The 24,460-nt window shown below is 40.2% G+C and overlaps 1 protein-coding gene across 3 annotated transcripts in view; it reads right to left on the bottom strand.

Moving 5' to 3' along the window:
* Positions 1–24,460, bottom strand: part of OSBPL5 (oxysterol binding protein like 5) — a 188,243-nt gene that overhangs the window by 140,775 nt on the left and 23,008 nt on the right. Inside the window, exon 1 of one of the 3 annotated variants that reach the window (XM_063438811.1) lies at positions 14,294–14,742. The exons of the other annotated variants lie outside the window; for them this stretch is intronic. The gene's annotated coding sequence lies outside the window, so the exon portion shown is untranslated. Of the gene's footprint in view, positions 1–14,293; positions 14,743–24,460 lie in introns of those variants that run through there. 3 annotated transcript variants of the gene reach the window in all.

Here is a 24,460-nt window from a genome sequence, read left to right as displayed (position 1 = left end):
ATTCTAAATAGGGCCACTTGGGGGTATGTCTCTCTGACACTGTAATCAAATGAATTCATTATTATTATAGATTATATTCATTGACGGTATATATAAATACAAGTAAACAGTTATGAATTTATTGTCCCCACCTTTTTGTGGCATTTGTATATGCAACTGTTAGTCTCTTTTTTGTTTGCAGTGAATTCTATCAGTACAAAATTAGAGATTACCGACATCGACTCCTGTCATTATGAATAGGGACCATTACCCTCATGGATACCAGCTGCTGTAAAAGACAGGATGCAGGGTTCTCATCCAGAAAACATATGAAAAAGCTCACCAGAATTCCTCAAAGTCCAGCTGCACAAGCTGTCGGAACATGGCTTAATTTAGATACCAGTAATTTCCTAATTACAATTCTTCAGCCAAGCTCCCAGTTGCAACTTCAAATCTCTATATCCTGTTTTGCACTAATCCATGTCGCCTCTGCTGACCCAAAATCTTCCAGAGTCAGAAAAAGTAGCAATCTTCAATTCAATCCAATGTCTAGTTACATGGGATGTATCGAGAATTTAGTTTTAAAACTCGCATCGCTGGCATCCTTCACTGATAATGCAGGCTAGAAAGCCTGACACGCGATCTGTGGTGCGTGCCATGGCAGTCTGTTGTCTGATTTTTTTCACCTTGCAGGCTATGCCATTCCAGTCACTATTTGCCTTGTCTATGATCTGGCTTTGCACATTTTTTTAGGACTGATTGAAAGCCAAGATAGCTCAATACGAAAGAGTAGGGAGGTGCACTAAAGGGCTTGTGTGCAGGCTGCAACTGCAGCCTGTGGTACCTTTCTGGAGTTATTTACTGCACAGTCTCATGTTTTTAAACATTAACTTTCAATATGTGTGGTAATTCTACAAGGCCCGATGTGTGGCTAGTTTACACGTTTGCAAAAAAATAATATATTTTGACGGAATGTTGTTTGTCTTCATTAAAATATGCACACATTCTTGCTGGTTTGTGCAATTATGCTTTTGTGCTTTATATGTAAAAAAACACAAACAAATAAATCAGGATATAATGTAACTGTGAGCAGTCACAACTCCAAATCCACCTGCTTCACTTTTCCAGAAGCTTAAAATGTTTGATGTGTCTGAGTGTTTAACCGAGCTGTGCAGCAATAAAACGCACACTGCCAGCACCATTAGCACCATTAACCAATACATATTTCCATTATAGTTAAGGTTAAGGAAGCCTTTGGGGAAAGTGGTTCCGTTTTTTACTTTAACTTGACAAAAAGCAGGTATCTCCTGACATCAAATGCTGATTAACTATAACCATGGTTACACCACCAGCTGGACCACTTAAACGAACCGTCACCCTTTAGAATCCGTTAGAATTGTTGGAATTATAAGTATATTTTGAGCTTCCTTCTTACTGAGAAACAGCCAAATTAAAAATGGAACATCACATTATGTTGCAGAACACGTTTAAATATTAATGTACAAATGTCTGTGCGTGCCCACTCATCATGTTACTGATGTTAATTCTAATATAGTCACCAAGCAAACTCATTTCTCGAAATATCACCCTGGCTCTGTGGCCTACTTTTTAAAATAATTCAAAGTGCATCTGCTACTAGTGTGTATGGTAAGAAATAATAAACTTCAGTCCCCACACCTAATGTCTACTACTTTACCTCTCACCAACCCGTAGTTAAAGATAGCTTAGAAGTTATTGCCCCAACTGCAAGATTGCAGAGTGGCAGGTTTGGCTCCTGGTAGAGTCAACCCGTTTTCTCTAAGGTCGATAAAATGTGTAAGATAAAGGTGTGTAAGGATAACGCTGAAACCTCATTGACAAACATGAAAACTAGCAAAACAAACGATTATTCATTAACAGAACACTCCAGACACATAAAACGTTTTCACTTGCTGACATGCTTTATGCGTGAACAATGTGCTCTTTTTTTCATTTTACAAAAATGGCAGGTTTCAATAGAAACTCAGACTGTTATAAATTAACCTTGTTACACCCCTGTGGCTGTCAGACAACTGGTCCTGTTGCTTCTTGGTTGTTTTGCTCAGTAGAGCTAAACTCAAGAGGCAGCAATTGCCCAGAGTACCTGCCTTGCAAATACTTCTCATTGAGCTGCATTGGGAAGTCTGTGATTGGCCAGAAACAGAAAGTCTCGGGGGAGTTAAAAGGGGACGGCTTGCAAAGGGTGGAGACAAGAGTTCTGCAGACTTTGCAAGCTGTCTTTAGATATACTCCCAATGAATAATGCATAATTAAGTGTATTCATGGTTTCATTAAAAACAAAAATCTACTATAAAGTGATATTTAAAACAAAATATTTGGGCAGTGAGGTATCTTTTTTAAACGGTTTGACAAAACTGTCCAGGAGCTGCACTGGTATTATATTGAAATCCTGCCAATATGCCAACACGACATGATTGGAAAAACAAGGGTCAAAGAAACAGATAGCCAGGCACTCAATGGTTAACTCAATGCAGAGTTATTGGAAAGGCAACGTTTCAACTACATTGAGTCTTTATCAAGCCCTCATTATTAAGTTATTCATTTATGGCTTATATTGTTATTATATAATGGCTCGATAAAGACTCGTTGGAGTCTAAATATTGCCTTTCCATTTCCAGTAAATCTGCACTGGATTAACCACTGAGTGCCATCTGTTTTTGATACTTATATTTACATAGCTTGATATTATTTTTCTCATCAAATGAAGCTCTCCCCAAAATTGCTTACACGTAACACTGGACTCAACAAATCCCAATGAATTGACCCAACTTAATACACACTTTAAACTTTTCTGAGCCTTTCTAACCAGAGCGCAGGTTTGTGAATGAAAGCAATAGTTAATGAATTATAGATCCAGCGAGGAGCAGGCTGATTAGCATACATTAAAACGGACCGTTGACAGAAGGAGAAAGATGGGCTGGGAGGCTGAAAGGAGAAATTGCTCCCCAGGCTGATATAGATCGTACACACACTGCAAATACCACCGCAATGAAACGTGCATCAGAAACCCCTCAGACAATCAATGCTCTGCTTCAATATGGAGAGATAGATTGTAGGAAGACAAGTACGGTAACTATACACTTTCAAAAGGTTCTGCAGCAGCGGAGGGAAAACGAGCCACTCTGAGGTGTTTTTTTTACCACTAAACGCCATATTGTAGCGAATTAAGATCCAAATGACTAAACTAAGGATAAAACAGCCAAGCTGTGATTAGAAATAAAAAAAAACGAAAAGAAGAGTCTGCGCTAAATAACAGAAAAAGCTGCAACCCTAATTAGGGAATCCCACAAAACCCTAATAAAACAGACTGGAAATAAAAAGAGGGGGGGGAAGGGCTGCGCTAGAGAGTAGTAATACAGTATAAACCAGACCAAATGGTCACAATCCGATGATAACGGTAAGGATAAGTCTCTAAATACAAGTGTAGAAAAATATATATAAAAAGAGTCCTTGTAAATGATAAAAATACAGTGAAAAAATAAAAATAAAAAGTCTCACTGATATAACTTGGTGGGATATCTATACAGTCCTCAGGAGTTGATCCGTCCGGGTAGTAGGATAATCCATATATGTGGAGACAAAATAGGAAACACGACAAACTGCCAATAGTGAAGTATTGCGGCTCCAAGGATAAAATGAAGAGTAAAAAATAATATTATGACTAGCTGTTATTAAAAATAATAGGAATAATAATAATAATATTAAAACTGTATAATTATATAAAAAAAATATTTTTTTTTTTTTTTATAAAAAATTATGCAGATCAAAGTCTGCATTTAGACCATGAGGTGAGAGGGTCTGTAGCTTATAGACCCATTCCATTTCTATTATTCCTAGGACATTTTTAATATCTCCCCCTCTCCAGGGTAGAGTGAATTTTTTTATACCCATACATTTTAACATTTTAGGGTCTTTGTTATGGTTAATAAAATGTTTGGATACTGTGTGTAGGACCAACCACTGTATAGGACCAACTCCTACTTTATTTTACCTTATATACAATTTTATTATTCCTGGCATTTTTATATATTTTTTTATTTTTATTTTTATTTTATTATTTTTTATCTTTTATCTCCAATTACTCGTATCCTGAGTTAAGAAATCCTAGGTGGGGATTATTCCACCAGCGCTGTATTAATAGAGCAGTATTTCCTGCTCTATACTTGTAAGTATATTTTATTTTTATTTTATTTCTACATACTTTTCTTACTGAGAGCACTATCGTTGTTTCCCATACATTTCGGAGTACCAAGGTTGGATTGACGGACGATTCCTCCAGTTTATCCGGTAGCGGGGATCATACCGCTACAACGCCCAAAAGTCTAGAGCTGGTTCAAAGCTCCTGCAAATGTGAGTGTGTTATCCTATTTTTTACTCTTCATTTTATCCTTGGAGCCGCAATACTTCACTATTGGCAGTTTGTCGTGTTTCCTATTTTGTCTCCACATATACGGATTATCCTACTACCCGGACGGATCCACTCCTGAGGACTGTATAGATATCCCACCAAGTTATATCAGTGAGACTTTTTATTTTTATTTTTTTACTGTATTTTTATCATTTACAAGGACTCTTTTTATATATATTTTTCTACACTTGTATTTAGAGACTTATCCTTACCGTTATCATCGGATTGTGACCATTTGGTCTGGTTTATACTGTATTACTACTCTCTAGCGCAGCCCTTCCCCCCTCTTTTTATTTCCAGTGTGATTAGAAATAAGCTGGATAATTTTTTCCAAATCATCCGGTTTAGCCTCAGTTTTGAAATTAATTTGTTAAACCACCACTATTTAATAAATTACGTCAAGATTCCTGAGTTTAGCAGTGAGTTACAGAGAACTGCCAATTTGCAGGTTTTTTTAATAAACGAGGAAAATTATCATATTTTAGGCAAAAAAGAGCTAGCTAAAAAGCTGGGGATTGTTTAAAAATTGGCTATTTTGCCATAAAATTTGATATTCCCTGGTTTATTCCCAACAATTTTCAGTTTAGTGGAGAACCCCCAGGTTCCCCCTAAATTTATAGCATGCTCCTCCAGCGGTTTAAAATTATCACTCACTTACCTCTTCATTCCCTCTATATTCTGCCAATAGCTGCAACCCTCTGTTTCCTTTTTTAGCCATCACTTCCAAACTCCCCCTGCTACCTCTTGTCTCAAATCCCCACGGTATCCTTTAGATTGTAAGCTCACGGGATATCTACCTATGCACTTTGTATAAAAGAGCTTAAATGGCAAGATGTCAGCTTACGGGCAGGTATTTGTGTATAAATCTTTGTGGATTTGGGGTTTTCATGAGCTGTAAGCCATAATCATCGCACTTATGACAAATCAAGGCTTGAACTATCTTGCTTTGCATGTAATGCGTCTATCTCATATATTAGTTTCCCCTTTTACGTTGCATTACTGAAATAAATTAACTTTTGCACGATATTCTAATTTTTCGAGTATCACCTGTATTGTATGTTCTCCACTAATTGTACAGCGCTACAGAATCTGGTGGCGCATAATAAATACCAGTAATAAATAAATAAATAAACCCCATGGAGTTTACTCAATAATTCTTGATCTGTATATTTTTAACTGAAATAACTGAACAGGAAAATGATCTAACTCAATTATATTCTTAACTCTAGTATTTTGGTGTAACATTCACAACTCATTGTCTATCAGACACAGTTTGTGGTTTAATAAATAAACTCCAAACATAATGGAAAATATAGACAAAAACATTTATCTGGGAAAAAAAAAATCTTCAATTTGGCTAGTTTTCCATACCAGTCAGTTTAGTGCAAGTTTGAGAGTTAATTTTGAATAAAAAAAGTGAAAAGTAAACACATTAAAAACACATGTAACCCAACTGTTAAAGGTTTTCTCCAATGCTCTTTTGTATGATATAGAATAATGCCATATTGGCTTTATTCTATCTGTTTTCTTCAAAGTAAACACAAAGAGCGTTTAAACAAATATGTACTTACCTCAATCTAGTACATGGGGAAGCGCTGCTTGACACACCCCTGTGTGATGTCACAGAAGCCACGTCTAGATTAAATCATAGAGAAGCCTTTGATTATAGCTTCTCTTATAGAGAATTGAAAGGTCTTAGAGTGCATGCGCACATGCTGAGCCTGCACGGGGAGGGGGAAAAGTGACTAAATGGAGTGGGAGGGAGATGGACAATTAAAAAAAATTCGGGTGGGATAGGGAGGCGGGGAGACGCTGACTATTATTAACGGTCTCACGGCCCGGGTAGCATAGTTAAAAACTCTGCTCGTGTCACAAGCACGATCTTAAAGGGGAAATGTGTCACTTCCACATGTCACTTCCAGCTCTCATTGTTCCATGTTGTTCCAGCACCCACATTAACAAACATTTTGGGGTTGCAGGCATGACGTGGACCAGTCAAAATTACCATAAAGGCAATTTTCCTGACCCTATCTACTGTGCCCTATTATGGTTTCTGTTTCCAGTAGACTTTAGTGCGTGCCTTGATTCTATGTGTTATTTTCTGGCATTGACCTTGGTTTTGTTACCGACTTTATCTTTAACCCTTTCCAGTGTTAATCACCAAGATACAGAAAAAAGATTTCAGGCCCAATCGGTGTTGCCACTCCTTGGGTCTTCTATCTTTAAGAGTGCAGCGCTGTATTGAGTGTTGTTTGCCTGTTTGACTGATTACCATGTACCTGACTCTGGCTCAGTCTCGTTTTCGCTGTCTCTCATTAACCCTAACCTCAGCTTGTATTTTGACTATGCTGTTTCTCTCTGTCTAACGTTAAGTCCGGCCACTCGAAGGCCTGGTAATATTGAATCACTTTTTGCTTTATAACTGGAATCATGAACCACTTGTCAGCTTCTTTAACTTACACAAGAAATAAAGGCACGCCACACGCCAAGTATGAACCCTGTCTTCTTCTCTAGGGTTCTGCTCTCTAAAGGCTAATTTAGCTGAATGCACACATGGGATAAATTTGCTATGACAACAACCTGAGAAGTTAGTATTCACTTAACCCCTTAAGGACCAAACTTCTGGAATAAAATGGAATCATGACGTGTCACACACGTCATGTGTCCTTAAGGGGTTAAACCAAAGGGATCCACACAAGCACCAACAATGGTGATACAATTATATACTGAGAACTGCAGGCACCACAATGCAAGAGTGTATTTTATGGAATATAATTTGCTTAGACTCCTCGAACAAAAACTCAAGAATCTATTTGACACAGCATCATGTGAAATATCTCACTATGTTGCAAACTGCAAGCATGGTTTTTAGTAAAATGCAGAACCGTCCTGCAATAAAGTCAGGGTTGGATTAAGAGCCCATTGGGCCTGGTGCTGACAGTTATGATGGGCATAATTACAGAATCTTATTGACAGAAAACACTAAAACAGTCATACCTCCCAAGCGTCATGTATCTGGCGGTACCAGGTGGTGCTGGAGGGTGCTGGAGGGAAACTCACAGGATAGCTATCAGAAAACACATACCCTATGCTAATCTCTGACTTTCATCTTTCAAGTAAATCCATAACCCCTAACACGAGATCCGGTGAAGCAGGATTTCAGTTGGTGGGGTAAAAGGGTGGGCCACTGATGTGAATCACGTAACCAGAACCACTCAAAGAGACAAAGATGTCCAAAAAGGGGGCCTGTATACCTGCTGAACTGGAAGGCCAGCCTGGTGTTAACGCACATCAGGCTGCCTGCCAATCATGAAGGCTGGCCAACAAAAGTCATACTATGCAGACAGCACTCTGAGCTTGGCATTAATGCATCTAATAATGCGCTCAGTCCATGCTTTTTAAGAACTGTCCCCTAGCACTCGCTTGTCCACTCCTCTCCTAACCTTCTTACTAGCCTGCAGAAGCTCCTGTTATACAGTCTGGGACAGAAACAATTGTATGTAGTAAGTGTAGAAGAATGGGAACATGCCACAGTGTTAGAGAGACTGAGGCAACAACAACATTTGCATAGTGCACAAGGTCAGCTTTAGTTTTTTTTTACCTTAACTAATTTCATTGTCAGCCAGTCCACACAAGTTGTGTTCCCCTACATCCCTCTTAAGTTTCCATAATTAAGCAAGAGCATGTGAAGAGTAGTAAAAAAACAAAAAAACAACCTTTTTTTTTTAAATCATGGGCCTATTTTATGGGCATAGGACTGGTGCTACAGCTCCATCAGCCCCTATGTTAATCCTGCCCTGAATATAGCATGATTCTCTAATCAATGACACCCTTTCTCCTAAATGCCTCTTTTTTATACAGCACTCAAAAGGCATCATATAGATGTATTGTCCCTTTTGTACTAAAAACAATTATTACAGATTTTTAATGCATTATCTACATCCATCTAGCAATCCATCTGCATCCAACGTGGACCTGCCTTGCATGAAACGGCTGCAATAAAATGACAGAAAGGACCATATGCCTAGTAGAAGGTTGATAGTTGTGGGGACAGAGAAGGAATGTTCTGTAGAATCCCTTCTAACAGGCTGTTCACGTGTCTCTCCAGCTGAAATTCCGAGAGCTCCCATGGCACCTTAGATGTTACTCAGTGCTGGGAATTCCCTGACAAGTCACTCGTGACTCATTATTGCAAGACTAACCTGACCAACCGTGGATGCAAGTGTTCACAGATGAGTTCAGCTCAATGTATCTGCTTTCTTTGTGTTTTAGCTACTCTCGTCACTTGTTAAAAAAAAACAGTTTCAGCCTCATGGGAGATTTATCGTCATTTTGATCTGTGTAAGACCCCACTCCCTAACACGTAGACAAAATCAGTAGAATAAGAAAATCTAATTACATATCGGGCAGTGGTATTTTTTATGTAAGTTACTTTCGCAAGAGATCTGCGGGCAATTGCGGAAATGAGCAATGTCTTGCCCAAATCTTACATTTACATTAGCAGTTACTGAGTATTAAGTGACAAAATGCTAGTGATGTCAATTATAATGAGAACTAATGTCAACAATGAAAAGTAATTCTTAGCTGCCCTTCCTCTCATTTTTATAACAATATTAAGTAGTCTTAAAATTAAAAGGGGAACCATCACTTACCCAAGATTTTAATACTATGTTGACATATCCCCTTATATTTAATAAATCTGGGTTTATGTGGTTTAAAACAAAATTAAATTAATATTAAACACATACATCCAAACATTTATCCTGGAGTGTACTGGTGCCTCTCCAAATTAAGTAGTCAAACCATTTATTAATGATTGAACGCCTTACTTTGGTTCCACCAGGCTCTGCCCCCTGCCTCCTCTCAGTTGGAAGCTCTCAGCTTAACTGGCAGTGCAGGGCTTAGCTAATTGGCTAAGTGTGGTCAGACAATGAACTGGTCCCTTACTGTAGGGCTTAGCTTGGGAGAACTTCTGGCTCACGCTTCTAACTGACCGGAAGTGTGGTGCAATGCAGGTAAGAATTCAAACTGTTAGTAAATGGTTTGACCACTTATATTGAATGGGTGCCAAGGGCTAGCTGTAATGGTTATGGTGGTGGGAGTGGTCCTTTAACACAAGTAACATGTGAATTTTAATGTTTTATTCAAACCGCATATTCCAAAATAGAATGTCCCAATTAATGAATAACTGCAGTTGAATTGAACTCCCAGTTATAATATAGCAATATGATTTATGCTTTACATACTAGATTGCAATGACAGCAACATGTAACATTTGGTTCTTAGAAGGTTAATAGAAATTATCTTTATTAAAAGCTATCATGACAAATCCTCTGCCCACGTTTTATAAAGTCAAAATGATGTGTTTTCTTAGGATAGTACTCCCGTTCTACATTAATCTCTCAGCGTATTTTTTTTCACATTATTTTTTATTTCCAGGATTTTATCCTACACTTCCATTCGCTGTAACTGTTATGAAGACGTCTTTATTCCATGAAGGAATCTCGATTCATTTCAAAAGTTGATGACTAAGGTAGTGATTTATTTTCCAGAGACCACGAGGCTTTCTGGATGTTCTGCATGGCGCAATGTCAAAGCATCCCAGTAATTGACAAATCCATGTGAATCAGTTGATAATTATCACAGTTTGATTAGCTTGATGAAAAAAAGGAGTTTCCAAATCCTCACACAATAATGAAAGATAGAACATATTATCTGCTACTACTGAACTGTATTATTCAGTACACAACGACCCTTGGGCGGGGAAGGAGGGGGTCAGGGGGAAGCTCTATTAAGACAAATGAAAATGAAAATGGAGCACAATTCTTCAAAACTCTTGGTAATGGAAAGGACCAGCTTAAATGATTTAATGATTTCTTAAACGTATCCCCTTAAGTACCAATGGCATTGTTTGCCACTATCTCAAAACGTGGTCCCTCAACACTTTCTGCCAAAATGAATCTTTCTGTTGACATTTGGTATGAACAGCCCTATAATTAAGACACTGCCTGTACCCCATGTCCAGTGTGACAGAATGCAGAATAGATTACCAGTACCAATCTTCCAATTAATAAAGCAGTTATATTGTGAAATCACGTTATCCATCTGTTATTGCTTTCAGTTACATAAAACAGAAGTTCCCAACCCAATCATGATACAAACTCAACCTGCTATTGCAAGTCTGTTATTATCAACGTATTGTGACTGGGATCAGAGGTAGCCCGGTGACATTGCACCATGTATTGAGTAAGCAATGTCATCTTGTTGTCTTCCTAACTTCATACTCTGTCTTATTGGGAATACAGACAGAACCTGGAGTGTGGCATGTCTTGGTCACTGGGTTGGGAACCACTGGTCTGAGAAGATAGAGTCATCAAGGATTTATTCACAAATCATTAATTGTATTAAATTGGTTTTGGGTGTTCTGAGGGCTGGATTGGAAACCATGGACCTAGGTCTATCTTCCGACAGACCTAAAGTACAGACGATACCTTACGTAAGAAGACTGTACTTTGCAGTCTTCTAATTGGCTGGCAATTAAAATTAAATGGTGCTAGAGTATTTTTGGCACATGTTTATGTTCATATACTAGGCCCGCCCGTCCCACCTACACATGAGGACTTCACAAGTGTGAAGGGAGGCAGGGAGTGAACTTGCTTCCTGAAAGAATGTGGAATTCATGGGTTCTTTATGTGAAATAAATTAATCACTACAAAGGTGATACTGAAATATGAACCTCTGTGTAAAGGACCTAATGTTGGTTGCCCACATAGTTAGCACATAGTTAGCACATGGCTTCAAAGCTGCAACATTCTAATTATTTAACAAGCAAGCTATCATATGCTCATCATTAGACACTAGGCACTAATTAAACCCCTGCTGTTATCACAGATTTAGATTGTAAGCTTCAGTAAGCAGCACTTTCTATACCACCTGCTTTTATATGTGATTGTTCAGAATGGTCTAAAACTTTTATGAACACTTTTTACAAGAAACATAGTTAGATTCAACTAAACAAAGCCGGTGAGGAGTGATTTATGATTCTGTACCTAATCACACTACAAACAGCCCTTGACCTCTTTCACTACTGAGTTATCATGTAATAAACATTAATATCGCGTAATATTTATTTGACATATGAATGCATAACGAGTACATTAAAATGAGAGAAATCCTGTACTATGTTGTATTTTGACATTTCTGTCAAATCTCAATAAAAAATAGTTTGAAACAACGAGATGAAACTGGAAACTACCTTCCAAAACTGTCGTCAAACTGTATGTGTGCATAAAGTTAAAGCCAGGCACTTGTTCTATACTGTGAATTGGGGAATGCTATTGCAGCGTGCAAAGAAGCACTGTAAAGAACCCACAGTCCACTCTAAAAACCAAATGGAATGTAGCACTGCGCTTTGATTCGCAAAAACATCCATACCAGGTGATAATTAAAGTCTCTCTGCAAACAGACATACCCAAACACTGGCAGCAAAGTTTGCTACTCTACCAAGTGAAGATCTGCACTGGAGCATTGAGGATGAGAAACACACTATTAGAAGCTGCTCATTTGAGAGTGTGAAAAGGATTTTCCTTTGTGGAATGTGTAGGCATTTGAATGAAAATGTACATTCCACCACGCATATTTTTGCTACATATTAAAACTTTCAAGACTCGGAAAAAAGCAGACTGCATTTGAAATAACTTTTATGTATTTTTTCAGCATGAGCGAAAAACGTATCCTTTGCGTTCGCTCTAAGAGCCTTTCCTTAAAACCTTATGAGTAAGAAGCTATTATAAGGCACAGCAGGAAGATCAGTGGGCAAAGGAAAATTGCTTTAACCGTGATTTTGCAAGCTCTGATGGCAAACAAAAATATTCGTGAATAAATTTATAACAAAAATTACCCTTCATTTACGAAACATTTTATTATTATTTTCCTTTTAATTAATGAGTCACCACTTTTTTTTTTTTTTTTTTTAAACCAACATGGTTGACTGCCAAATAAACAGCATTTCCTGGCTTCTTATGGGAATGTAACACCAGGCTTATAAAAAGGATTCAATAATTCTGCTGATTATTATTATTATTTATAAAGTGCCAACAAATTCTGTAGCGCTGTACAATGGGTGGACTAACAGACAAGTATTTGTAACAAAATGAGTTGGGTGCACAGGAACAGAGGGCGTTAAGCGCCCTGCTCAAAGAAGCTAACATTCTGATCATTGTCAAATTTCCAATATGCAAAAATTAAATATATTTAAAATATAAATATTAAAAATGTGTAATTTCTTACACGCTCAATAACATAATCTAACCTGTCAATGGTGTGACAATGATTCTGACCAGAAAGCAAAATCCCTTTCGAAGGGACACTCCACTGCCCAAATAAAAAATTTAAAGAAAGACCACTATTTAATAAATATAACATTAATAAAAACATACATGCATTATATTAGACATTTTTACATTGAGGTATATCTAAAAATAGCTTGCAAAAGCAGTTCTCTTGTCTGCAGTCTTTGTAAGCCCTCCCCTTCTAACCCCGCCCAGAGTTTCTGTGACTGTCCTATCACAGACTTCCCAATGCAGCTCAATGACAGCAAGGCAGGTGCTCTGGGCAATTGCTGCCTCTTGAGTTTAGTTCCACTGAGCTAACCAAACCAGGAAGTAACAGAACCGGTTGTCTGAGCTGGGAGGCTGGGGAGTAGTAACAAGGTTAATTTATAAAAGTGACAGTTTCTATTGAAGCGTGCACTTTTTGTAATTTGTAAAAAGAGGACACACTTTTCACACATAAAGCACTTGAACAAGCTAAAGTGATTTAGGGGTCCTGAGTTTCCCTTTAATAAATAGAATTGTATGATATGTTCAGTTTTATCAGAGTAAAATGATAAGTTACTAAACAAAGACCTACAATACGCTAAAATGTAATATATTATTGGTCAGGATTGCAGAGTGGTTAAAAAAACCAAGGGGTAAACAAACAAATTAAACACTTGAGTGCCCAAATCATTTGTGAAAAAAAAACTTGATTATGCTAAAATGTCCACTTATGTTATTGGCATACTATTTTATTGGTTAAAAGAGAATTATGAGACTGATATTCCAGAAAATGATGCGATTAGCCACCTAGGGAAACTTGGTAATCATAATGCATTGGAAGAAAATTGTCAGCCTAGAGAATTAAGTACATGATAGTAAAATAGTAAAATCTAGGAATTATGGGATGTATGTAGGAGGTATGAGAACATGTCAGTCTGGAATATTTTGTAAATGGAAGCCCAATGGTAGGAAATGGTTGTCTACATGATCATAGTTATGGCAGGTCAATTAGTAAGGAAATATACTCTTTCCGATTATGGACTAGTAGTCTAATGGTAGGGTAGCCAAGCTCGATAATTATAGTCATGATTGTACCAATGGTCAGAATTGGTAATGTATGGAATTAAGGTAATGGTAACCCAAAGAACTGTAGTTTATAGTTATAGCAAAACTAAAAATGCTAGTAGGCCAATGATAAGCTGTAGAATTATGAGAATGACCATCAAATGGTAGCAATGACACACCCAAGAATTATGGGAACATGGACTATTTTTACGGAAATCTGTGGAGTTATGGGAATGATATTCCACCGGCAGAAACTGATTTGTCAACTACCGAAAGGATTAGATCAGCAAATCTTTCATAATAATAAGAAAGAAAACAAGAAATCACTATAAGCAATACAGACAGAGGGTATGGCTATCTGCATGTTCTGCATTCACAATGAGGAAAATGCAAAACTACTCTCAGTAACAATAATACACATTAACTGCTAGGATAATAGCCACACATCACACAGCCTTCAACCACATCCACATAATGCACTCACCTTCTCAGCAAAGGACACTTACAGTCTGTATCATCTGATCAGTCCTAGTGAATCTTCTATGAGGTTGCAAACCCAAAGCAAACAGCAAACTTCATTCTAAATCATTCCATCTTCCCATCTCTCTCCTCAATCTGTGGCTGGAGAGGATTCTGCCAGTGATTGCAGACAGTACCTGCAGCAGCTTCTAGTGTCCAGTCTAGTCCCCTCTCTCAGTGCATTCCTCACCTGATAAACCAGCAGGTGTTTCTTCATCAACAAACAATATCTTAATGGTGCTTTGCTAAGCTGCACAGCTGATGGCTAGGACAAACCTACAGGGATAATCGTGCAGCTGTTTAATAGAGAGACTGAGAAGATACACTGTATCACAAGACTGATCCATCCTCTGAAAGCAAGCAGGCATATTGTGGAATGGAGGAGAGGATGGGGGGATGCAGTGTGATGATCAGAGCCCAGGATTGGGAGGGAGTTAGCTATGTGACTGGGTACTATTTATTGCACAGTAATAAAACCATGCTCAGTATTCAAGCTGTACTGCCTTAACAAAATAAATAGATTGATTTAACCCCTTAATGGCCAGCTGTATGCCAGAAATGACCTTGTGGAAAGGGAGTTGCCTAACCCATTGTCATTGAAGGGGTTAAATTAATTCATCAGTCACCTAAACACTTACAAAATCTATTTATAGTATAAAAAATCCATAATTTGCTGTTCTCGCCCCCTCCAACATACATATTACTGCCACTGGTCCCAATTATTGAATTGCTACATGTACTGCTGGCCTTTTTAGAATGGCATGTACTCAGCCTGGGGGCTGGCAGCCTGACTTTCTAAGATACAGGCTCTTTGCTTTATTACAATTGACATTTCCCTTTGCTGGTCGGTTTACATCTCCCTAGGATACATTCCCCAGAATAATGCATTTTCTGACATTTTTATTTTGGCCCAGATCCCATGGAAATGGGTCACATCTTGTATGTTTTGTGCAAACTCTTGTGTTGGCAATGTTTGTTAAGCATTGTCATCACACATACCCAGGGTACATTCTCTGATTTCTAGCAAGCTGCTGGCAAAGCTGAAATTAACCTCATCATTGCCGAGCAAAGAATTAGTAATGCTTCATAAATACTTTGTGCAAAACAGGAATTAACCTCATCATTGCCGAGCAAAGAATTAGTAATGCTTCATAAATACTTTGTGCAAAACAGGAATTAACCTCATCAGTGCCAAGGAAGATAAGGTACTACTTATTCCATTACTGACACATGATGCAAAACAGAAATGAATCCCTTCAGTATCAAAAATAAAACATAGGGTTATCCTTCTACTGCCCCATGTAGAAGAAACGTAATTAACCCCATCACTGCCAAGGGAAGACTATATCCAAACACTACCATAAACCTTATCATTTCTGCCAAGGAGAGAACATGGAATTAACCATATCACTGCCACATGAAGAATAACAGAATCAACCCCCATCACTGCCAAATGAAAAAGAACTAATTTCATTATTTCTACACAATCTTGACGAGGAATTAACCCCATCACAGCCAAATAAAAAAGGTCTGGTTATTTTATTGATACATAATGTTGACTAGAAATTAACCCTATAGCTGCCATGTGAAAAGGACTAATTCCATTATTGATACATAAGGTCGACCAGGAATTAACCCTATCACTTCCAAGTCAAGAACAGGGAATTGCACCTATGTTGCTGCATGACAAAGAAAATGAATTAACCTCACCTCTACCAGAGGTGTATGTAGAGTAGGGAATGATGTTACTGACGGCAGAAACACAGGATGTAGTGTACAAATTAACCATGGTTTGACTCACTCACTGCTACAGGAAGATGCACAGACAGTATAGACCACATCAATGCCAAAGAAACAGCCAGATTAACACAAACATTCCCAAGATCAGAGGGTTATGCTGAACAGAAATTAACCCTATCATTGCCAGAAAAACCCGTAGGCCAAGGATTGAAACCCTCTTCTTCCAGCAAGTAACATGCAAGATCGAGGTTGCCAAATCACTGCCAGGGAAACATTCTCCAGGAAAAAACTGTATCACTGCCAGGAGACCAAGGTTTCACCCAATCAGTTCCCAAGGAATTAACTGCCAGTAGAATTGCTGACACAATTTTAATTGCTCCCACCCTACTTCCCTCCCCTTTTTATTCATCCCATGCACTCTAATTGTACCTTTTGAGCTTATCTCCACCATCTCCTTTTAAATCCTCAAAATATAAACACTCACAAAACCTTTAAATCCTGCTCCCATCTTCTCTTCCTTTCTATCCTACTCCTAGCAGCTGGTGATGTCTCTCCAAACCCCGGTTCCACCCTTGCAAACCCATTATGTGCTAACTCCAACAATCACTCCAATCTCATACCCATCTAACCCTACTCTTCCTTAAAATCCTCCTCCAGAACACTTAATTGAGCTGAAGTGGTCTGGGTGACTATAGTGTCCCTTTAAATCCCCCCTCTAATAATATTGTAAAGCGCTACGGAATCTGTTGGTGCTATATGAATGGCGATAATAATAATAATAATAATAACTACATAGCACCCAGGAGAATATGAACATTAGACATTGACAGTAGAAGTGGCAAAGATACCTGAAGGACATGGATTAACCCCATCTCAGCCAGAAATATATGCAAATCAGAAATGAATCTCAGAACTACCTAAGGGACATGTAAATTAGAAATTAATGCAATCACTGCCGAGAGAACGCACAATTCAAACATCAACCCCAACACTGCAGACAAATCATGAAGAACAGAAATTAATAATGTCACTGCAGATAAACTGTAGAGACAACAATACAAGGATTAGATCAGCTGTTTACCTCTAAGGTAACTGTGAGAAAGATAAACAGCTGATATCAAATTAACATGTGTAGCAACAACTGGTCCTCGAAGATGTCATGTACACACACATGGGTCAAACCCAAAGCTTGCTCCCCATTGTTAAAACACTGGATGGAACAGTCATATAATATTAACAATCCATAGTGCAACTACTCAGAACAAAATACAATCTATCATAGAAATTGGAGACTATGTCTAATAATGGGAAGAGCTTAGTTATTATTATTTTATTTTAATATACTGTCGGCTACATATGATAGTTTAAAACTATGTCACTGAACTCATTTTACAATTCAATAATGATTTGCTAAGCTAATATACTGTACATAAATTAGGATCCCTGTCAAAAAAAAAAGGTTAACAAGCATGCATTAAATGGATTTTTCCAGCAAGCAGTATGAGCACGATGCCAAGTACAAATTAAATGATGGACACTGAGTGGGACTTTGTGCCTGAGTGATGTGGGTGGTAGCTGAAATTTGTTAGTGGAGGTGTCTGAGTGTGTGTTTGTGTAGAGGAGTCTGAATGTGGCTGTGTAGTGTCTGAGTGTGCTCGTGTAGGGGAGTCTGAGTGTGGCTGAGTGTGCTTGGGTAGGGGATGAGTGTGGCTGTGTTGTGTGTGGCTGTGTTGTGTGTGTAGTGTCTGAGTGTGCTTGTGTAGGGAGTCTGAGCATGGCTGTGTTGTGTGTGTAGTGTTTGAGTTTGCTTGTGTAGGGGAGTTTGAATGTGGCTGTGTTGTGTGTAGTGTCTGAGTGTGCTTGTGTAACTGTGTCAGAGTGTGGCTGTGTTGTGTGTGTAGTGCTTGAGTGTATTTTTGTAGGGGAGTCTGAGTGTGGCTTTGTTGTGTGTGTAGTGTTTGAGTGTGTTTGTGTAGGAAAGTCTGAGTGTGGCTGTGTTCAGGGCCGCATTAACATAGGGGCTGATGGAGCTGCAGCTCCAGGCCCAGGCCCATGGAATAGACCCATTGTAAAAAAAACAAAAACTTATTTATTATTTTTTTTTTTACAAACTACTCTTAGGTTTACCACCTGACTGGCATTTTAAGGCACAGCTGGTATTGGAGGCTGCCTGGCTGTGACGGTATTGCAGTAATACCGGCAATACAAATGCAAATATTTTTCTCCGTATAAACAGAGATTACTCTGCAATACCAGCACTGGCCAGTAGGTCACTGTGTATGGAGAGAGGCAAGGAAAGGAAGTTACAGCATCTCCCTGCCTCTCTCTGCTCACTGATCTGCGGGGGAGCAGCTACACAGCACAGAAAGTCCAGACAGCAGCTCCCAGCCTGCAGAAACAGACTACAGCTCAGGTATGTGAAGGATGAAGGGAAAGGCAGCAGGGAGACATGGGGACACTGAGACACTAGGGGACACTGGGAGACATGGGTACACTGAGACACATGGGGACACAGACACATGGGGACGCTGTGAGACATAGGGAGACACATTGGGACACGGAGACACTAGGGACACAGTGTCTCCATGTCTCCCAGTGTCCCCATATCTCCCAGCCAGTGTCCCTAGTGTCTCAGTGTCCCCATGGCTCCGGGTGTCCCCTGGTCTCCAAGTATCTGTGTCACCATGTCTCTGTATCCCCATGTCTCTCAGTGTCCCCATGTCTCCCAGTGTCCCCATGACTCCCAGCCAGTGTCTCAGTGTCCCTATGTCTCCCAGTGTCCCTATGTCTCCCAGCCAGTGTCTCAGTATCCCCATGTCTCCCAGTGTCTGTGTCCCCATGTCTCAGTGTCCCCATGTCTCCCAGTGTCACCATGTCTATGTCCACAAGTGCCCCATGTCTCCCAGTGTCCCCAAGTGTCTGTGTCCCCATGCCTCCCAGCCAGTGTCCTTAGTGTCTGTGTCCCTATGTCTCTCAGTGTCCCTAGTGTCTTAGTTTCCCCAAATGTCTCTGTCACCATGGCTCCAGTGTCCCTTAGTCTCCCAGTATCTGTGTCCCCATGTCTCTCAATGTCCCCATGCCTCCCAGTGTCCACATGACTCCCAGCCAGTGTCCCCATGTATCCCAGTGTCCCTATGTTTCCCAGCCAGTGTCGCTAGTGTCTGTGTACCCATGTCTCCCAGTGTCTGTGTCCCCATGTCTCTATGTCCTTAGTGTCCCCATGTCTCCCAGTGTCCCCAAATGTCTCAGTGTCCCCATGCCTCCCAGTGTCCCCATGTCTATGTCCACAAGTGCCCCATGTCTCCCAGTGTCCCCAAGTGTCTGTGTCCCCATGCCTCCCAGCCAGTGTCCCTAGTGTCTATGTCCCCATGTCTCTCAGTGTCCCTAATGTCTTAGTTTCCCCAAATGTCTGTGTCCCCATGGCTTCCAGTGTCCCCTAGTCTCCCAGTATCTGTGTCCCCATGTCTCTGTGTCCCCATGTCTCTCAATGTCCCCATGTCTCTCCGTGTCCCCATGACTTCCAGCTAGTGTCTTAGTGTCCCATGTCTTCCAGCCAGTGTCCCTAGTGTCTCAGTGTCCCCATGTCTCCCAGTGTCTGTGTCCCCATGTCTCCCAGTGTCCCTGTAGCGGAGGGCAGTATTAGAGTCCACGATCTCCGCTGGTTTCACAGGTAAATCCACAGGCAGCGCTGAAAAGTAATGCAAGTCTCCAAATCCTCCCAATAACCGGACGAAACACAGTTTGGGAGTCAACTAACTGGCTTTATTCACAAGATGGCATATTTAAGCAGTTCCCCATGCAAGGGGTTTCCTTACAGACAATTCAGGGGATTTCTCCCATCAGACATTGCAATTCTCCCAACAGGCACTGCTGCACGAGAGGGATACTCCCACTAAAATGGACTCTTAAGTGGATTATCTCCTCGTGCAGCAGAACCGACAATTTACTTTAAAATACATATTTTGTATAATATTCGGTACATTGAGACAACCGAACGTTCGGTAGATAGCTGGGGTCTGAGCGCACCTTTTGTGAGAATACCGCTCAGATCCCAGCTGAAATGACCGAACGCCGCAACAAATACTGTTCTGCATAGAAGTTCCCCTCAATCTGTCGATTGCATTTAGGGGAATGTTTCTACCGAAAACTGGGCTCCCGAACGGCCTGGAAGTGCAGCGGTGTTCGCATCATCGAGTAGCCGTTTTTAGTTCCAGGCGCTCGATGACCAAACACCGCTGCAAAATAGACGAACCAAGATGGCCGACCGCCGCATGGTCGGTAGCCGAACGACGGCCACCCAGGAGAGTCTATAATTACCGATTGCAACATTGTTGCAACCGGTTAACAAGCGCCACACGACCCTAAATGTGTGATCTATCAGGGAGGCCCGGATTCATTTGGCGAACAGCCTAGATAGCCGCTGTTCGCCGAACGAAGTACTTGTATGCTGGTAGCTTACGGCTGCCAGCATGCGAATTACCATAGCACAATACACACACAGCAAGTTATACATAGCACACAGTACAGCCTACAGACAACCTTCTCCGATTATAGTCCAGAAGTGGCTAGGTTTGCCACAGTCCCCAAATGTCTCAGTGCCCCCATGCCTCCCAGTGTCCCCATGTCTATGTCCACAAGTGCCCCTTGTCTCCCAGTGTCCCCAAGTGTCTGTGTCCCCATGCCTCCCAGCCAGTGTCCCTAGTGTCTGTGTCCCCATGTTTGTGTCCCTAGTGTCAGTCTCCTCATTTCTCCCAGTGTCCCCAAATGTCTGTGTCCTCATGTCTCCCAGTGTCCCCATGCCTGTATTCACAAGTGCCCCCATGTCTCTCAGTGCCCCCATGTCTCCCAGTGTCCCCGGGTCTCTCTGTGTCCCCATGTCTCTCAGTGTCCCCTAGTATCCTAGTGACACGGGACACAGTGAGACATGGGGACACTGGGAGAAATGGGGACACAGACACTGGGAGACTAGGGGACTGAGCGAAATGGGGACATTGACACTGTGATACATAGGGACACTGATGCCAGGCTGGCCTTCCAATTCTTTGGACAGACATGCCCCCGTTTTGGGCATGTTCACCCTTTTGGCAGTTCTGGTCACGTGATTCGCGTCAGTGGTGCACCCTTTTACCCCGCCCATTGATACTGCTGTTATGGGGTATGGATTTACTTGAAAGATTAAAGCATTAATTAGATAAAGAGATTAGCATATAGTATGTGTTTTCTTATAGCTGCATCCTTTGAGTTTCCCTCCAACACCAACTCCATCAGATACATGACTCTTGAGAGGTATGACTGTTTAAGTGTTTTTGGTCGATAAGATTCTGTAATTAGGCCCCATCATAATTGTCAGCACCAGGCCCACTGGGCTCTTAATCTGGCCCTGGCTGTGTTGTGTGTGTAGAGTCTGAGTGTGCTTGTATAAGGGAGTTTGAGTGTGGCTGTGTTGTGTGTGTAATGTCTGAGTGTGCTTATGTAGGGGAGTCTGAGCATGGCTGTGTTGTGTGTAGTGTTTAAGTTTGCTTGTGTAGTGGAGTCTAAGTGTGGCTGTTTTGTGTGTGTAGTGTCTGAGTTTGCTCGTGTAGAGGAGTCTGAATGTGGCTGTGTTGTGTATAGTGTCTGAGATTGCTTGTTTAGGGGAGTCTGAGTGTGACTGTGTTGTGTGTGTGTAGTGTTTGAGTGTGTTTGTGTACGAGAGTCTGAGTGTGGCTTTTTTGGGTGTGTAGTGTCTGAGTGTGCTTGTGTAGGGGAGTCTAAGTGTGGCTGTGGTGTGTGTGTAGAGTCTGAGTGTGCTTGCTTAGTTGAGTCTGAGTGTGGCCATTGTGTGTGTGTAGTGTCTAAGTGTGCTTGTGTAGGGGAGACTGAGTGTGGCTATGTTGTGTGTGTAGTGTCTGAGTGTGCTTGTGTAGGTGAGTCTGAGTGTGGCTTTGTTGTATGTAATGTCTGAGTGTGTTGGGGATATATTTTTCATTTGCTCCCTCCTGCTTGCCTTTTGGCAGGAGGGGTATAATCTCTGGTGGTCTGCTGGAGAGCACATTGGGAAGCTGCATCCTTTGTTATCCTTGTGGGGGAACATTGTGGTCTGCACCAATACTGAGTGCAGATAACTTTAAAAGCTCCATCGCAGTCCAGAGCTCACTTAAACCATCTTACTGCCAGCTCATGGAAGGCCCGCTCACAGTCATAGCCAGAGCCCCAGTCTGAGTCAAGGCCCTACACAGCCGCCTATGTCACCGCCAATGTCACCGTTTATGTCACCTTGCGGGTAATCTGGAAATGAAAGTCAATCCAAGAGCAATCCAGTTTTTTCCTCTCACCTACAGGGGGTGCAGATAGTTACTTACTAAGGTTTCTACAAGCATAATGAGCTGGATTCAGATATCCAAAGCTTTAGGCCTCACGTAGCCCCTGAATTTATTGAATTGGTGGTCTATGAGCTATGCCAGAAGGATCTGTTCCTTTTGTTAGCACAGATCTCTCTGTAACCTATTTAGCTCACATTAAACTCATTATATTGCACTATCCTCCATCAATCACACAAGACTCATCAAGGCACCAGAATTAAATAGATTTCATTGCCACATTCCCTTAACCCCTTAAGGACACATGACATGTGTGACATGTCATGATTCCCTTTTATTCCAGAAGTTTGGTCCTTAAGGGGTTAAACCACCAATGGGAAATATTATTACTGTCAGCTAGTGGCATTTCAATGCTGCCCAGTTAGACAGAAATGGTTGTCAGTTTGTCTGTCTGTCTGTCTGTGTGTCTGTCTATCTATCTATCCATCCATCTGGTTAAATACACATAGTAATGTCCAAGTCACATCTTACTTCAATCTGCTGTGTATACCTCACATGCGTATTCTGCATAAAGATATAGAACGGTATTGTAAAATAATAACCAAATACAAAATATCAACAAAAGTAATAAAGCAACAAGAATGAATAAATAAACAGTAGCTAAAATTATTTTTTTTTTTAAATATGGGTATATAAAAAAAATCCACAATTCACGGATTCACGGATTCACGGATTCACGGATTCACGGATTCACGGAATACATACCTATATGACACACTATCAGAAAAATCATTTTCAGGCTTTACTAACATCTACTAGGTATTTGGTTTTGCTTCAAAATAACCAGGAAAAAAAAAAACAAGAGGATTACAATTTAGAGATTTGTGCTGCAAGGTGTAACAAAGATTTCATCATCATGAAGCTAAAATAAATGTCTTTAATTTGTACATTGGCACAGCTGTTTTCTCTCTGTTACGGCACATTCCCAAGGGGCAATCCAGTTTAAGAAAGAAAAACAAAGTTGCTGTTAAATTAAATACAATGTTAACCCCTTCTGTGTCCACAAAATGTACATACATGACAAGAATTGCAAAATTAAATTTATCACATAAAATCCCCCCATGGCTTTTTCTCCGCAGGAAAAAAAAGGAATTTCTCAGATTTCCATTTTGTCCGTTTGTTTTAAAGTTAAGCTCTATCTTTGTGGTTGCACTCTATTAGTCAAAGAATGAGATGTCTGAGTACACTAGAGGCATTCTTTACAGGCTGATCTGCAATACTGCAGTATTCTGTATAATACAATTTTTTTTAAAAAAAACAGAACTGTGTAAACATAATTTAAACTTTTTAGGTAAAATTGCTATTTATGTGTTAGGCATGTAATGTTTTTAATTAATGTTGTGATTTTTGTTTTAGTAAGAAGAAGTTGAAAGTGATTAGACCAGTGGGTGTATGCCAATATATAATGAATCATTCTCATTCATATATAAACCTTGTAAAAGGGACACTATAGGCTTTAAAACAATGTTAGCTTAATTAATCCGTTTTGGTGTATAGATCATGCACCTGCAGTCCCAATGCTCAATTCTCTGACAGTTAGGAGTTAAATCACTTTTATTTCTGTTCATGCAGCCTTAGCCGCACCTCCTCTGGCTGTGACTGATACAGCCTGCAAGAAAAAAAAGGTTTAATTTCCAATCAGATGCCAACTTGCTTTAGAAGTGTTTATCTCCTGCCCTGTAAATTAAACTTTAATCACACACAGGAGGCTCCTGCAGCGTCTAGGGGTTATTAACAGAGCAGGAGATTAGAATTTCTAGCTTGAACAGACTGCGCAATACAGGAACCTAACACAGTGAGGGAGTTTAAGCATGCGTGGGATAAGCATAAGGCTATCCTAGACTTAAGATAAGGCCAGGGACTAATCAAAAGTATTTTGAAATATTGGGCAGACTAGATGGGCCAAATGGTTCTTATCTGCCGTCACATTCTATGTTTCTGTGTTTCTATATCTAAGTTATGTTTCAAGAAGTGTTTTGGAAGGCTGTACAAGTCACATGCAGGGTAGTGTGACTAGGGCTGCATAAACAACG

The sequence above is a fragment of the Pelobates fuscus genome, chromosome 12 (assembly GCF_036172605.1).
Source record: "Pelobates fuscus isolate aPelFus1 chromosome 12, aPelFus1.pri, whole genome shotgun sequence".
Lineage (NCBI taxonomy): Eukaryota > Metazoa > Chordata > Amphibia > Anura > Pelobatidae > Pelobates > Pelobates fuscus.
Note: the sequence above shows the minus strand (reverse complement) of the source record. Positions and strands in the feature narration are given on the sequence as shown.